An 18301-nucleotide genomic window follows, 5' to 3' on the forward strand; every position below is an offset into this window, starting at 1 on the left:
CACTTAATGATAATATGCTAGCATAATAAAGATCATGTCTCTTAAAAAGACAAAAACCTTAAAAATAGCTTATTATCAGAATATTTTGTGACCTTAGAAATAATTTTGATGAAATTGATGGTTTAACATTTTTGGCTACCATGTTTCCCCCATTTTTTGCTTTTTTTTTTTTTTTTTTTTAAGTTTTCAGATATCATGATTTGCTTTCCAAATAGAGTTGTGAGGATCTTCTATCAGAAGGATTGAGTGTGATCTGATCAGGGGTGAGTTGCTGGTTATGAGAAATAGATGCTTCATTTGCATTGCACCATTTTTGAAATGTAGCACTAACAAAATACTCTAAAGACACTTATTGATAAACCTGATAAAAAGATGAATAACATAGTTATAAATTATAAGCTCATTTACAATACGAAGATATATAATGAATATGCAAGAAGCATCCATTTCTGGTATAGAAATAATGGCACTAAGTAGGGATAGGCTTTCTCATTTCATACTTTTAAAAATAGATACTGCGATTAAAAGAATCTGAGATAAAAATGAATTTAAATATACTTTCCTAAAATGTTGATCTTAATAGGTTTTTCTAGAAAATACATGCAGTATTGGTTTTCACCATCTCACAAAAATTTTACATTAGTAGCATTTGCAAGCAAATAAACAGTAATTATTATTGACCTTTTTATAATGGTCAGAATCTGGAGGTAATAAGCCATGTTTAAATCCTTAGAGGAACTGAAGTAACTAAGGAGAATAATCATAATTAAGATACTTTCATTGTGTAGTTACATATGTTGATTTTTAAAGCATGTATTTTGCCAAAAGTGGGAGAAAATGGGAGATACATGCAAGCAGACAGAAGCAATAGAGCAATGTGCTTCCATACTAATAATCTTTGAGATATATCTACTCCCAATAGACCCTGCCCAATATCTGAAAAGGTGAAATCAAATTGGTCTGGTTTAACATGGGGAGTGGGTATCACTGCAAGTGGGGCTAGAACATCATTGTTGATGATAAGTTACTGTTTTTTTGAGTGAGAATATAATTATGTAATATATTTCTTAAATTGTTGAGCTTTTTATTTAACTTACATCAGTTTCAAACTTGGGGGTTGCAATGCTTGGATTTGGTCATTGCTAAAACTCTTACTGTTTTTCTGGGAACCATATACTTTGTGCTTTTTTGCCCTCCCTCTTCTGCTTCCTCTTTCCTTGAAGTGTTTCTTTTGTTTGTCTCCATTACACCAGCATGCAGGGACACAGTGTTTCTGCACAGTGGGAGTTGGCAATCTCCGAAGAGGCTTTCCAGCATTGCTTTTTAGACTGAAATCATTACAATTTTCAATAGCTACTTGGATTAAAAAAAAAAAAAGAAGAAGAAACTAGCACATTATTATTCTCAAAACCATCTCAATGTATAAAGAGGCTATTTGCTTGGTCCTCCCTCATCTTCCCCTTCCCTCCCTCCTCCGGCAACCCTTGCTCATCCTGCTCCTTGTCTCTCTGGATGCGTTTCCTTCACACCCAAGTTTAGTTTGTGTGGTCCTGATTCACTAATTCTATTCAAATTGAGTATACAAATTCATTTTTTCCTGTTGGTTCTGAATATTTTTGCACTGCTTATGCAAAGGATTGTAGTCAGCTATATCTTAAATTCACTGATATTTAAATTATTACCTTTGAGAATGTGAACTACACCAGCACTGACCCAAGATCATGTTTTCAAACCCAGGAGTTATTAACATGAGTTAAAGGGAAAGTTGCTTTAGTAATAAACCTACAACTAATTTTGAAGTAGGTGGAGATTCTTATTTATGGTTATTCACGTATCAAACACTCTTAACCCTCTGTTTTTCACCAGGTCCCAAGTGCCTGATTTTCACCAGTAGTAACATTTGTTTCTGCACAAGCCTGCTAGTGACCCTAAGCGCACAGGGGAAACCCAGGGCATGAGGAACTGTTTGTAATGCCTTCACCCCGTGAAAGGGATTAGTGTATGCGAACACATAATATTTCCAACAGGGGCTTGTATAGTGTCGTCATAGGATTTATTTGTTCTCTTCAGTGAGCATAACTATAAATAATGAAAGGGAATGGCATGAATAAAAGGGAGAGTAATTTATGCACTTTATCAAAGCAGCACAACCAATTTAAATCCTGCACCCCATCCAGATGGATGTATATTCAAATAAAATCAAAACAGTGTTTTTCATGGTTAGGTAAATGCAAAAATATACTAAAAAGGAAATGTAACAAACATGTAGTAATTTGTTATTGATGTCTCTTATTCTAATGTCTTTTGAAATAAGTACTCAGCTAAGTGAGATAGGGTATATGTGTTCTTAATTGAAACTACAGTGTTCACCGGACATGTCACAGAGTTCTCCAGATGATGTCAGTAATACTGCTTACTCCACCCTTCCTCTGCTAGTCATCAGGACTCAGATGCAGTAACCAGTAGAGAGTTAATGATTTTTTTATTTTTTGCTCAGACTATTTCTTATCCCTAGAATACTTTGATCTTTGCACCAGATTAGAAATAATTGGGAAAATTTATGAGCACAAAAGTCAAAGGATTTCTCTCCGTTTGTTAGATTCTGATTTTATTTTTCGGAGTTTTTATCCAACAGGAACATATACAAGTTTACCTAAAATCAAGTTCTTAGAATACATCACAACAAATCTTTTTCATTTCAAAATTTTGATTATAATTCACAGTCTAGATTAAGTGAAATTTTCCCACAAAGCTTTTTTGAGTTATCTTGGGCATACTTTTTACTTCCTTTAGAACTTTATGACCCCATGTTTGTACATTTCTCATAGCACATGTTAAGTTGCTTTTTACATCCTAAGTATTTGTATAACATCTCCTTTCTCCTATAGTTTCTGAATTCCTTAAGGACTAACGTGATGTGGCCTTTCTCATTTCAAGCTCCTCCAGACTCCCCACTCAGTACTTTGTATACTGATACTTGTTGAACATATGACTAAAAAGTAGAAAATTACTATCCTTTAAGATCTCTTTTGTTATCACTTAACTTCCTATGTCTGCATATCCATTACAAAAAATAGCAATCATGGCATCTATCATAAAAGACTGATATGGAAATAAATCAGTACTTATTACTGTTTTCAGATCCAAAAAGACATATATCAATATCAGTATGTCAGTATTACAGGTAAAATTCTATTATTTAAAAAAGAATCATGAAAAATTTAGTAAAAAAAATTTTAGCCCTTTTCACACTCTGCTAACAAGACTATAATGTGAAATAGCATAAATAGTTCAACTGTACTATCATATCTGCAAATTATAGCTCTTCCAAATTCACCAATTGCTCAAAAGGTTATGAATGATGTCATTTGTACCCATATAGGGAAAGGCTCTTGCCTGACTTTTCAGATCTATTTACAGAGATCCAAAATGTTCTGCCCATTTGTTTATCTAAAATATGTTCCTTCCTGAATGCCAGAAAAGAATTGCTACTGTAATCCCAGGTATCAATTTGCTTCCTGTAGGATATTGCCTTATGATCCCTGCTCGGTTTCTTTTTATTTTTTTATAATCCCAAACCCTAGAGGCATCATTTCAGCCTAAGTCAGTGATTTAGAGGCTCTCATGCTTTTATTTATAAATGTGTATGCCATAAAAAGTTACATAGCCTGGAATATAATGAAAACTGGTCACAAAATTTTGCTTTGAAAATCACAAACATGTCCTAGTAAATATAGCTTCTGCCCAGCCATTTATTTTCTTGGTACTAGAGTAGCTGCCTGATTGCATATGTCTGCACTAGGTTCAGATCCATGTTAGCATTTGGGAATCTGATTTTTGTGGGTAATGCAACACATTTAGCATATTGCTTAATGGGTTGCCCACTTTCTCAGTCCTCCTTTCTTTCTGTGGAAATTTCAGGCTAAACATAGACCTAAAATGGTGTCTTTAGACTGGGCATATGACAATACATGCCATGATTTTGTTCTCTTTGGGTCATTGTGAATAGCCCAAGATTAGATTGTGACAAAGAATGTAATAAAATAACCATTATTAAGGTCCAGAACCTTACCAGTTGCTTTACATATATTATTTCATTCCATATCCAAATAGCCCCATGCAGTAGCCAATAAAAATCAGGTCAAAAATTGAATGGAGGGGGGCGCCTGGGTGGCTCAGTGGTTAAAGCCTCTGCCTTCAGCTCAGGTCATGATCTCAGGGTCCTGGGATCGAGTCCCGCATCGGGCTCTCTGCTCAGCAGTGAGCCTGCCTCCTCCTGTCTCTCTGCTTGCCTCTCTGCCTACTTGTGATCTGTCAAATAAATTAAACAAACAAACAAAAAAATTGAATGGAGGGGGAGGGGTACCTGGGTGGCTCAGTAGACTGAGTCCCTGGCTCTTGATTTTAGCTCAGGCCATGATTTTGGGGTCCTGAGATCAAGCCCTGCTTCGGGGCTCTGCTCTGAGTGTGCAGCCCACTTGAGCATCTCTCTTTCTCTCTCCCTCTGCCCCTGCCCCCACTTGCACATGTACATCTGTTCTCTCTTTTTCTCGCTCTCACTCTGTCTCTAAAAACAAAACAAAACAAAACAAAACAAAAATCGAATACTGGTCTGTCTGACTTCTTTGCCTGGTTGGAAGAGTTATTCTTGAAGTCACTTTGCTCATTTACTTCCAGGAAATGGAGAAAGGATTTGACTGTTTAGGATTAGAGTCTACTCTGCAGGTGCCACTTCATCTCCAAATGAACAAATGGAGACTGCCCAAGTAACAAAAATATGGCTTAATGGAGGGGTGGGAATGAAGGAACAGAAAAGCAAAGAAATGAAGGAAGGAAAAACAGGAAACGGGAATGGAGAAGGGGAAAGAAAGATAAAGATTTTTTTTTGTAAAGTTTTTAAAATGTACCTTTTTGGTTTAAGATAGGTTAAATAAGACCTACTGTTTTTGATTTAAATACATTAGTTTCAATTGAAGCACTCATGCTGACATAGTAAAAGTGTTTTAAGTTAATGAATCATTATTTTAAAGGTCACCAATTAAACTCCTTCTCCTGAATAATTTTCCACCTGCCATTCTGCAGGTGGACAGCCTCACATGCACAGCTTTTTCAGCGCAGGCTGCAGTCTGTGATGGTGCCAAGCGTTTAGGTGGAAACAAACACACTTTCAAGACCTGAGATCCATGACAAACCTTATCACTTAGAGATATTTAGATGTGTCTGGCATGAGAAGTAGTTTTCTTTTTCTCATGGTTTTCTTGTGACCCTAGGATACATCCCAGAGAAACTGGCTGCAGATGATGAAAGTAAACTGGTTTCTATACTTGGCGGGAGGGGTGTGTGTGTGTCTTAATTTTGCATTTTATACATGTACTTGCTTTTAGGGGGATATTTGTCTCATACTATTTATTGTAGTTCAGGTGCTCATTTTCCTATACTAATAAGCAGGACCCAGAGCTGAACCCGGCATGGCATTATGTCCAGAAACCTAGAAGAACCTTACCCAAGCCGGAATATGCCTGGGGACCTCAGTGAGTAGAACCCAGATGGTGGAGATGAAAAGACAATAGTCCTACAAAGGGGACCTCAACCAGAAAGCCAGTGTAGGGACGAAGTTAGGGGCAGTTATGGGTTTTTTGAGGTCCAAAGCTTATAAAAATATGGGAGAGGGGAGTTCTCTTTGAAAAAGAAAAATTCTTACCTTTCAGTATGTCTAAAAAGAAAACTTTTATGAAAATATTATTAGTTCCCCACTCAGGCCCATCATCTGTGCAAATGAGGTACCATGAAGCTTAAGCTTCCTATAAAGTTGCCTCTGAACTGGAGGATAATCTCTAGAGATTAGACATCGGATGGATGGATCTAGTTTAAAAACCAAAGGGCTTGAGACTGGGATCCAGAAGAAAATTCAAAGCAGAGCCTAGGGGAGGCATATGGTGGAAAGATAAGATGACCAACTAAAGAATGCAATAACAGTGGTTATTTATAGCTCACCCATGGCCTTTTGCAGGGAGTGAGGATGGTAACAGTTAAAGATGTCTTTTGGGGCTGGACAACACACATGGATATGCCCATTAAAATAAGTGTTTTAAAGCTAACCAGCACAGGAAAATCATGGTTTGAATTAATATTTCATGACTGATTTTTATCACTCAGAATATATGTAAAGTCTGAGGTTTGGATAAAAACAAAGAAATAAAGTTTTTGTTACTCTTCCATAGGGGCTTGAAATAGGTAGCAACATTGAGGGGAAAATTTTTTTCTGGGAGTTTTCTAACAGCTTGTATCTTACCTAATATTAACCCACTGGGCATATTGGAGCTGTAAGGAATCTGGACGCAATAGTAAGCTCTGGTTGAAAAAAATTGCACAAATCAATAGCTTGCATTACTGTAAAAATCCTTCTGGGCTTAAAATTTTATTTTCCTGTATTATGATAGAAACCCTGAAGAGCAAGAATGAGGGCTAATCAAAGAAATAGTAGAAACCAACATATGTGTCCCAATACATGATGTTCTCTATCAAGGACATTATGGGCTCCACATGGAAAGCTATATAGTGGTGGAATTTTTTTGTTGTTGTTTTGTTTTTTGTTTTTTGTTTTAAGTCTCCACAGTGCTGTTTCAGGGTGGGGTTTTTTTTTTTCTTTTTCCTATAAGATTCTTATAGTAACCCAATAAGCTCAACAACATAGCTTAAAATAGAAAAATCAGTATTTGCATAGTTCATGTGTGTGTGTATGTGTGTACACACACACCCATATGTATAGTTTTATTATTTATTTCTCTTCTAATGTTCTACCTGAAATACTTGAAAGTTTATCACCTGATTTTTCTCTTGGAATATAACTATTTCATTATGTATTCTTTATGTCAGTGGCTGGTGTTGCATATGTATTTACTGAAATTATTTTTATCCTAAAATATAGATATCACTAGATAAGCATAAAATGTAAGGAAACTAATTACATAGAGCCATACTGTGAATATATGTTTTTTAGAATAGTTAGGTATGAGAAATATGTAGACATATGATTAGTGTATAAATTTACAATACTACATTTTTTTTTTTTAAAGAATGCAACTTATTTGTTTTTTTTTTTACTTCTTTCTTCTCCTCAGGAGAAAGAAGTTGGTAGGAATGGACTGAGATCTTAAAGAATTGAGAAGATTAATGAAGTGAAATCAGGTTATAGGACAAAAAATGCTACATGAAGCTTAACTCATGAAGGGGAGGAGAATGGAGGGAGGGAATTTGAGTCCAGAACCAGATGTGAATAAGGAACCCATAAATTCAAGGGTCGACTGCGGGAACGGATCCCCCTGGGAGAGGGCTTTTCAGAGAATCTCCACCTCCTTCTTATATTTTACTGGGAGACCTTGTCTCTAATTTTCCTTCCTTAGTTAACTGGTATGAACGATGCAGTCCTTGCAAATACTTTAAGATGCAAACCTAAAGCCTAATTATTTCATTTTCCCTTAAACCCCTTCATTGGCTCCTTTAGATCTGTGGTATATTTTGAGTTTCCTGAAATAGCTTAACTTGACCTTGCGTAGAGTCTCCACCCCAGGTTCCACTTGTATACATCATACCTTCTACTCAGTCATACTAAACTGCTATAGTTCCGTGCATCCCCTTCATACTAGTCCTGGTGCTGTTCCCTTTTGTCACCCATTTTTCTGGCCAAATAAAACTAATTTTATAAAACGCAGATAGTATATCATCTCACCTTGGAAAGCCATTTCTGAAGACTCTGTCTGAGTACTGCTCCTAAACCATTCTTCCTACAACACTTGAAGTGTTTTAAAAAATTAAGTTAGATTGTATATTTATTTTCCTATCTTCCCACAAGATTAGCAGCTCCTGAGGCCAGAAACTCTCTTAGATTCCCTCTATGATTCTGCATGGTTCTATTGTTTGTGTACGAATAGTCATAACTGAGGTGGAGGGCAGCAGATAAACCATGGAATAAGTTGAACATCCTGTTAAGGCTTAAATAAAAAAAATTCAAGAATATTATCCATATCTCAATTGAAATGATTACTTTTCTATAGGATGCATTTGTTTTTCTGCACAAAGATGTTTTTATATTTGCTTGTTTGGGTACTTTCTGAGCCAAGCAATTTCTCCTGTATGTGGGATAAGGCTGAAGGGGAAACCACCTTGCAGAGCACATCACATATTCAATGTTTCTAATCAATGTTAGTTGGATGGATGGATAGATACATGGATAAGCAAACAAACATTTAAAAGAAATTTCAAACATATTTAAATTAGGACTGGATACATGATTCTGAACATAATTTACTTGATATATACCTGAGGAATCTTCAAGAGTGAGATAAATAGCTGTTTGAGTGTGAAAATTGATGGTATCTTGTGGGAAAGAAGACCAGGTTTTTGTTTTTTCTTAATTTTATTTATTTATTTTGACACAGAGAGATCACAAGTGGGCAGAGAGGCAGGCAGAGAGAGAAAGGGAAGCAGGCTCCCCGCCAAGCAGAGAGCCCAACGTGGGGCCAACCCCAGGACCCTGAGAGCATGACTGGAGCTGAAAGCAGAGGCTTTAACCCACCGAGCCACCCAGGTGCCCCCAAAAGACCAGTTTAACATGAATGAGACAAAGAAGACTTCTTATGTCTTGGGAAGTGATTTAAAGTATAAGAAAGAGGCTCATTTAAGGAAAGGATGATAAAACAATGTGTATTACAGTCCATAATAGCTTTAGCAAGCTATTAGTTCAGGCCTTTGAGAACTTCTACACTGTTGCTGTTTTATCAAATAAGTTTGTATCTGATTTGCATCAGACTACACACCTAAATCTAAGTGATTAGAAAGCAATTTTATCACTTTATGGATTGACAGTAAAGCTGGGGAAAATATCCAATTTCTCAAACAGAACAGAAGGTTGGCAAGAACCAAACTACCTATTTCTTTCTTCATAACATGATCTAGAATTGGGGATGATATCTATAAAATGTCCTTTTGGAATCAGCCAGAAGACACATTGCCATAGATTGAATGAAAGCTTCATTTTACTGGATAGTGCTGTTTTAATTAATTTTTATTACCTCATCTGAGAGTTAAAACAAAAGCCTATTAGTGTTTGGAACTGAAATTTGCAACCAACTTAATGAATTTTTAAAAATTCTAGCTTAAATAAAAGCCATGAGAAGAAGGTAAGATTGTGGGGAGACAGTGTACTGGTTTATTTAGAGAATGTGTAAGTTGATGTCTATTCACCAAGACTCACATACTTCTCTTAATGTGAACTAACTGGCTGGCGCCTGATATGCACATAGTATTTGCATTCAAGAACTCTGGTGGGAATGTCACTAGAAAATCAAATGTCCATTGAATTCACTACTTCATGAAATTTTAGAGTTGTTTATGTCAACTCTGCACTTATGGAAGACTTAGGGATAGAAATCTCACATTTCCTATATACAGTAAAGGCTTTAACGGAATAGAGCTGTAATATTCATTGAATTTCCTTATTGGCTAAATGTTTACTAGAATGTTCTTTTGGTTTTCAGCTTTCATAAAATGTGTTTTTATCTTTGTTTTCTCAGAAACTGCAGTAATTAAGAACATTCTGATTCCAGCCGTTATTCTGGAGATAAGCCTTTATTGTACTCTATGATAGATACAAATGTAAAATTGGATTGAATTTTCCCAGAAGTTTACTTTCAATAAATCTATCTCATGGTATTGTTTTTTTTTTTTTTTTTGGATTTCTTACTTGTTCTTAGACCATCAGTAGCCCTAAAATTCTATTTCAGTGAAGGATGTACTAAGTTGAATTTTAATTGATTACTTCATTAACTCATTTATTGGTAGAATATTTAAGAAAGGAAGCTTTGGGATCAGATCAGTCTGGTTTTGAATTCAGACCTGGTAGTTTCCTAGCTGAGTAACTTCTAAATCCATAAGCCTCACTTTTTCATCCATAAAATGGAGATACTAATAGTGCCTATCTTGTTTGGCTGTTGTGATGATAAAATCAGAAAATGTGAATAAGACCTTTGAACTATCTGACACATTCTAAGCTTAATGTCAAATATAGTTTTCATGTGCCTAAGTAAGTGGGTTTATAGATTACATTACTCATTTAAACTAAACTTATAAAAGGAATATTTGACATAAAAAGGTTTTTTCAAGATTTGATTTGTGATTTCACACAAATCAATTATAGTACTAATAAACAGAGCAGAAACACTATGCAAAAAAAGAAAAAAGTTTAGGCAGAGTTGCCATTTTATTCTTTTTCACTGATTATACAATATGAAAACAATGATGACCTGTAAGCTCCGACAAGAAGTTGGCCAAAGAAATTAGACATTATTAAGAACTTTAATTATGTGCTTTGCATTCACTATCATAAGATTAAACTTCACACTAAGTTTATTCTGAACCTGGGGATCTCAGGTAATAATAGTACAGTGCCTTCACAGTTAACATATTTAAAAAGTAACCATCCAGATTACAAAGCCAAAACTCTACAAGTTGCTCAACTATTTTATAATAATGTCATACTCATTGGAGTACTCTAATATTTTCTGAGCCGAAGGCTGAGTAATTTAGAAGCCTCTTTTGAGTTTCTTAATAACTGTGGAAGAGCCTATTTTTATTTTGTTTTATATAATTTCTGATAATCCACCCATCATGTGCAGTGATGCTTTCTCTTGCCCCTTCCGCTGCAAGTCCCAGAAAACTGAGTACTCTCTTTGCCAACCTCCCTTGCAGCAAGAGGGGGCCAGGTGTTCGCATCACATCTGATGAGACATGGCATGGGCAAAAGTCTGTTAGGGGACATTGGCTGATACCTTTTTCTTGACATAAGCATGGCTGGTACTTTCTTCTGCCTCTTATCTTCAAATATGGTCTTATTATTGGGAATAGTGGCTGCAGAAAGATGAAACAGCTTGGTGTCTTCTGACATTGCTGAGCAGCTGCACTAGCCATGGACCACCTCTCTCCATTCTTCTTCTTATATCTGTTCCAGCCAGTGTGTATCAGATGCTCCTTTTAATTTGTAGGGATTTTCTAACGTGAATTTAATCATTTTAACTATTCCTTTTGTTATTTATGACACTGTCTCCCAGAATATTTGAGGTGCCGTAATTGCAAGACAGGAAATAATAAGAATAAAATAGATAAAAATTAAGTCATCTAAAGCTTAAACTCAACAAAACTAAGACTTAATAGTTTCTCGAGGTAGCATAGATTTTTTAAAAAGATATTATTTATTTATTAGAGAGAGAGAGAGCACAAGCAGGGAGAGCTTCAGGCAGAGGGAGAAGGAGAAGCAGACTCCCCACTGAGCAGGGAGCCCAATGTGGGCTTGGATCCTAGGACCCTGGGATCATGACCTGAGCCGAAGGCAGTTGCTTACCCAACTGAGCCACCCAGGCACCCAGATTTTTTTTTTTTTTTTGAACACTGATTTCTAAATAACAGTTCTTACATGGATCTTATTATGAGGGACACTGAGTGATAACAGAGGTTAGTGTCTTCTGCAGCCTTACTGCATGAACCACCATTAGGTATTTTAGAGTTGCTTGTTGTATGTATTCTTCTATAGAGTAAGTCAAGGACATCAGTAAATAACTCAATGACATCAATTATGTGTGGGGGCAGTAGCAGCCATATATGATACTCTGTAGTGGGACATTCTGATTTCAAGCAGAAATTTTAATTTTTAAGGGAGAGAATGACTTTCAGTTTTTTCTTTAAGCATCATAGTTCCCTCACTTTGGATTTTGATGAGCATAGAAGATCTGAGAGATCAGCATTTTACTCTTTGATGAAAGCTCAGAGAAGAAATATTCCATGTTTCTTTTCAGGGCAGATCCACATGTCTGGGAAACAGTAAAACTGGCCATGTGTTCAGTATCCTAGGAGCAATACTTGGCGTATACAACGAAAACTCACCTCTGGATAGAAAACCATCAAATTTTGCCTGAAGGTGGCCTCATGGGCACATATTTTCTTCTGAGGCCGTACTGGGTCCCTTGCAGCACATAACTTAGTGATAAATTAATCTTTAAAGTTCTGCCCCATAGAAAATAGTCAAGATGATTTTGGCTGAAAAATGTTCAAAGCAGGTATTACCACCTACCCATCCTAGCTATAGTACCAACACACACACACACACACACACATGCACACACCCTATGTTACATTCTCCTTTTTTATCTGGTTTTGAGCAGCATGGTTTCCATCTGAATCTACTGGAATGAGTTCTCTGCAGAATAAGCTACTAGAAAATGTAGATACTCCCTATCAGCTGTAAGAATTTTGGCATTAAAATATTTAATATGAAGCCATACTTTCTGACAGTGATTTCTTGGGTAACCTCCAGTTTATGACAATTAAATTTTATAGTCAAGTATAGAAATCATATTTTCATATTTTCTTGGAGGAAATGAGGATAGTATTTTCTTTATGAGGTACATCATAAAGAGCACCTTCAGCTGCTTTTTGGAATATGTACCTGAAATGAGAAAAATTAAGTTATATTCAATCGCAGGTACTACCTTAAGGCTAAGAGCAGGAAGATAAGTTAAGCCAGATTTTATAGATTGTGCCTGAGTGTTTATTCTTGTTTGGGGGTATCCCTCCTTATAGCAGACTTTAAAATTAATAAAAATCTAAAAAAAAATAATAAGATCTACATTTAGAGGACACACTGAAAACAAATTTTAAAAATTTTGCTTACTGAGTTAAGTATCCATCTTCCCTCTCCTCTCTGGTCTTTTCTATTTTTTAGAGATAATAAGAATGACAGCCTGGCACTTTCACTGGTAGAAATACAGGTTTATGTTTTAGTGTAAACATGCTCCTGAATTATTCCATTTCTCCCACTACACCCTACTGAAAGAATTAAGTTAAAATGAGGCATACTTTTTATTCTCTTTCACTTAGAGCAGGTTTCTCCAAATAGCAAAATCCTCCTTTTCTTTTATGGTTCAGGTTTGTTTCCCAGGGCATCACCATTAGTGTCTGTGTTTATCTTCTTTATCAAAACTTAGTCTATGAAGTCATTTTTGATAATTTCCTTTTAGTTTAGCCTCACAAAAATCTATTATTCCAAAGCCAGGATTGCCTGCCACATCCCACCTCTGCCTGTGCGGCATAAGGATTTTGAATGATGACAGATCAGAGAAGATGGGCCTGTATGCATAATTGTGGTGACATGTAGTTAATGTTAGTTGATAAAAGTAGGCATACATAATTAAGAGAACATGCTTGATAAAACTAGGCAGTTTATTAAGGACCTGGGTGGAACAACTGTGAGGAGTTACAAGGATTCATAAACTTCCCTTTGCCTCCTCGAATGTCACTGTCTCCGATTGTCTTCGCAGCCCCTGTTCAAGGTTTGTCTCATGCATAATAATTTCTCTCCTTCCCCCCGCCCCGCTTGAGAACAGTTTTGCCTTTTCAACTAGTTACTGTTACCACCATTTAATAAGAAGGCTTTGCCGGGCTTTCTAATCGAAAACTTGCTTTTATCTTTCTTCATGAAAGAATTGAAATGGCTTCTTTCAGGTTGCCGTAGCCTCTGGGGAGATAAGGACCCTGCGGTTAACAGGATGAGAGATTTTTGTTTAGAAATTTTTATTTAGACAATGAAAAATGACCTCTGTAAACTCAAAGCTATCTTATTTTGGGGCTTTAGGCTTCTGGCAGATAAATCAATTGGGCCCTTGGGACAGCAAAGGAAAAACCTTTGCAGTAACTATGTCAGGGCAACGCAATAGATTTGTTGTGAGTATGCAGTTGTATTGAATGTAGAATGCACTTAAAAATAAATATCATTTTATTTTCTATTAAATATTCAGGATCTGGATTCTACTCTTTTCAGCTTTTGCAAAGAAATATTTCTTTGTGTGATGCAAACTGGAGAAAGCAGGTCTTTATGTATAAATTATGTGGCTATTGTTGGTATTTTGATTTTGACTTTTTAATTATTTACCTGTGCATTCTCTAATGGGAACTCTTTTTCAATTTAGATTTGCAAAGTTATATCCTCATATCTAAAAAAAGTCAGTGTTATACACTGCTCTTTTGTGGGTAAACAATTTCATTGTTACCTAAATAATACAATAGTAGTTTGTCTAAAATATGCTTTTCCAGATTGTCGCAACATTTTTCACACCTGTTCAGAGGCTCAAGGAGCTTTGCAGATCCTCACAGCATGAATTTGCACTGCATGTTCACTCTCAAAAGAAAGAGTGTTGCACTTGGCTGTGTGCTTTTTTACCTATGTCATGTAGAGTGCAGATTCAGGGTGAAAAGTTATGCAGAATAATCTGTAAATTTGACAAGGAAGCAAACCAGGAGACAGATGCTCACCCAACATGGATGTGCAGTTGTTGCTGATAAGAGTGTTGATCAACATAGAAAAGAAGCAGTTTTGAAGGGGTTAATTTTTTTCATTGTACATGAAACCTTCATGCACATTTTGCAATGTCATTAAGATTATAATGCAAAGTAATAAAATGTGTGAAACCAGAAATTGAAGTATACTGGAAAATAGAAGTGGAAAGTGATTTAGCAAATATCATATGAGGAATCACAGTCAAAACAGTGGAAAAGACAGAAGTGAGATTAGAAAGGTAACTGAGAAATATATTAAAAAGCCAAGTTCCTCCTCCTACTTCTCCTCCTCCTCCTCCTCCTTCTTCTTCCTTCTTCTCCTTCTCCTTCTTCTTCTTCTTCTTCTTTTTCTCTTTTCTCTCTTTTTTTTTTTTTTTTTTACTTTAATCCTGTCTGACCATTTTGGAGTGAGGGCAAGCCTATTTGGTAAACCTCTTCTATCCCCTTATTATTTTTTAAAAACCTCTTTTCATTTTTTTCCACGTTATATTCAAATTTAACTAGTGTTAGGCTATGGTCAGAATTAATGGGTAAACCATGTTTTATTTATTTTGACAAATCCCTCTATTTAGAACTTCGAATAATACAAAATAAATTAAATAGAGATATGACTTAAATGTCCATGATTTGGCCACAGTGGCTTTTTACAGTGATCAAATGTAGGCTTTAATTTTAGGGACTTGGGGAGAGATAAATGATATATATTTGTATTTTGGTGTTCTTGTCCCCGCAAAAATAGGCATGGCACCAACCTAAAAGTGTTGTTATAAAGAATAAATGAGATAATGTGGTAAAAGGAGCTAAAGATTTTTGAGCATTTGCCTGTGTAGACACAATTTATATGTATTCATTTATCTAATTTTCACAAGAATCTTTTGGGATATATACAATACTATAATTATCCCAATGATAAGGGAAACAGAGCACAGAAAGTTTAATTAATTTTTCTACTTACTAGTAGAAAAGAGATGGTATTCAAGCCAAGAAGATTTTACTTTTAACCCTTACGCTGTGGTCATCTATGCCAGGTGCCCACTGTGCATTCAGGAAGTATAGGGATGTCACCGAAGTATAATCTATTGACCAAAATATCTGTGATCACCTCCTGTGATTTGGATATTAAAGAAACCTATACATTTCAATGTAAAGGTCTAAACAAAGTTATTAGACCAAAGCATGCCTGTTTATAACCTTTTGTTTAAAATAATATGTTGCATCAGAATATTTAATAAATCATCTACATTTACCATGTCCCTAATATCATACTATCTACTGTTGGCTATGTAGAATAAGTTTGGACATCTCAGGGTCTTCACACATTAACATCTTAAAATATATGGGAAGAATAAGTTTACTTAAAACCAATGGAAAGTAATTTAAAATATTATCAATTGATAATTTAAATTAAATCACTGTTTGGCTATATAATACAGATAATAAATCTCATGAGCTATCTGATTAAAAGATATTTGGTTGCAATTCTTAATAAGTGCTTCATGGAAAAATTTTTGAATTTAAATTTACTAGACACTATCTGAAAATTTGGTTCTCCATACCCATTAGAAATGACATAAAAGATCAATTTTTTTAAAGATTTTACTTATTTATTTGACAGACAGAGATCACAAGTAGGCAGAGAGGCAGGCAGAGAGAGAGGAAGGGAAGCAGGCTCCCTACTGAGCAGAAAGTCCGATGCGGGGCTCGATCCCAGGACCCTGGGATTATGACCTGAGCCGAAGGCAGAGGTTTTAACCCACTGAGCCACCCAGGCACCCCAAAAGATCAATTTTGTTTATAAGCTTATCATGCAATCCAGGCTTATGAATCTTCTCTCATTCCAATACATGACTTCTTATTTTTCAACTTTCTGAAAAATAGTTGTAAATCCAAGGATGGGCTTCCCAAAGCTTTTAAACAGTTGAAATCATCACCAAGTCAATTTACCAGAAGTCCATACATGCTACTCTAAGGTGGTCCCTAGATCCCTACTCAGGACTGGTTATGCTTAGTTATGTTTCCAAGGTGACTGAAGATTCAAAATATCAAATGAGAAAGAAAAATGAGGCCTCTTAGGGGCACAGAGATGATGCTACAAAGTCCTGTACGTTATTGGTTGTGCCTAGCTTGGCATCTCCTGTTGATGTCCTATAAATATGTATTGAGTAAAGTGGCAGTAGGGAAAGAGAAATCAAAGTACAAAAGTAAGTAAAGAAGTAGGACTGCACAGAAGTCTACGATTGTTTACTACAAAAGCCAGTGCAATGTTTTAAAAGTCTTAAAAGCATTATTTTACAGTATTTTGTGCATATAATAATGAGATTTCCTTATCAAATAATGTTATGTGTTCTAAATACTGTGTTTAAAGCATCAGAGTAATATATCAAATTATTTGAAGATTTTAATAAAAGATCTTAATATCTTAAGAAATTTCACAAGAATTTAAAAAACTAACAAAAGGAGATAGAAAATAATAAAAATAAAGAGGTAGAAGTGAACATCAAAATAAATGGTAACTAGTGACATAGCGATGTTGAGAAACAAAATAATCACTACACTAAGATAAATGGATGAAATTTAGATAAAATAGAATGGAAATAGATGGCACATCTATTGAGATAAATTGAAAATTGTTATTTTTTTATTTTTTTAAAAGATTTTATTTATTTTTTTGATATATATAGAGAGAGATCACAAGTAGGCAGAGAGGCAGGCAGAGAGAGAGGGGGAAGCAGGCTCCCTGCTGAGCAGAGAGCCCGATGCGATGCGGGGCTCCATCCCAGGACCCTGAGATCATGACCTGAGCCGAAGGCAGAGGCTTAATCCACTGAGCCACTCAGGTGCCCCCAAAATTGTTATTTTTAAAGGGACCCTTTACAAAGGTGTTGATGAGCTGAAGAAAAAAGTTAAAAAGTGGAGTTGGTATAAAACAGCTGTTGTCACTTCAGTCCCAAAGGAAGGAGAGGGAGCAGTTACCAAAATCCAGAAAGATCACTGTGAAAGTAGTGGTGGAGGGACATAGCCAACTGCAGAGATCTAGCAGAGGAAGCAAGGCAGTAAATATCCTGAGCTCATTCTCCTCTATCCTTCCAATCTGTTGCTGGTGCTCCCTGTTGGCTAAATTCAGCTTTAAGATGGAAGGTAAGGAAGCTGGTTGATGGAGTCTATCTAGAGTCAGCCTCTCACGATGCAGAGAAAAGATTGGAGAGTGACTTTGGAGAGACCAGTGCATCTGAAGATGCCTGACATTATGAGCAAAAGTAAAATAGTGTCTCAAAGCCCAAAGCGCTGAACAATCAGAAATTTATTAAACTTGTCAATGAAACTTAGGAGTAGTGGAAAAATTGAAGATTTTGAAAACAATGATTACAACTTTGGGAAATAAATATTCTGAAAAACACTAGGAGGAAATGTAGAATTTTCTAAGTAAAGATGAAAATACAATTTTGTGTGTGTGTGTGTGAGTGTGTAGCACGCTTATGTGGAAATGGAGAAAGAGAGGGTAAAACTATAGGCTAGAGGATATTGATTTGGAAACAAATTTGTATTAAAATTTTACCACTGGTCTCCGGCCCAGAGGAGCCGAGAGCCCGGGGCCCCACTCCTCAGTGCGCCCTCAGAGAACAGCGTCCAATTACTCCCGTCATCCTGGCCTCCGGCCGCGCTCCGAGCTCACCGAGCCTGCGACCGGTTCAAGACATCTTATGTCTTCTGCCAATATAGATGAAACCATGGCAAACTTAACCAGCTAGCTTGCAAGTAAGGGTAAAGGAGAATTTATTGCTCATGGAACACATCACAGAAAAGGGGGCATCAGCCTCAAGAACTGCTGGATCGGTGGACTGTGATGCTGTCAGGATTCTCTCTATCTCAGAGAACAAACTCCAGGAGCCACCTTTACCTGTAACCCTGTTCTCCCTGC

The 18301-nt window shown here is 36.1% G+C and overlaps 1 long non-coding RNA gene across 1 annotated transcript in view; it reads left to right on the top strand.

The window, feature by feature from the left end:
• LOC116868108 overlaps positions 1–18301 on the top strand; it is a 395692-nt gene that overhangs the window by 198627 nt on the left and 178764 nt on the right. The window lies entirely within an intron of this gene.

The sequence above is a fragment of the Lontra canadensis genome, unplaced genomic scaffold (assembly GCF_010015895.1).
Source record: "Lontra canadensis isolate GAN:19392208 unplaced genomic scaffold, GSC_riverotter_1.0 scaffold14, whole genome shotgun sequence".
Taxonomy (NCBI): domain Eukaryota; kingdom Metazoa; phylum Chordata; class Mammalia; order Carnivora; family Mustelidae; genus Lontra; species Lontra canadensis.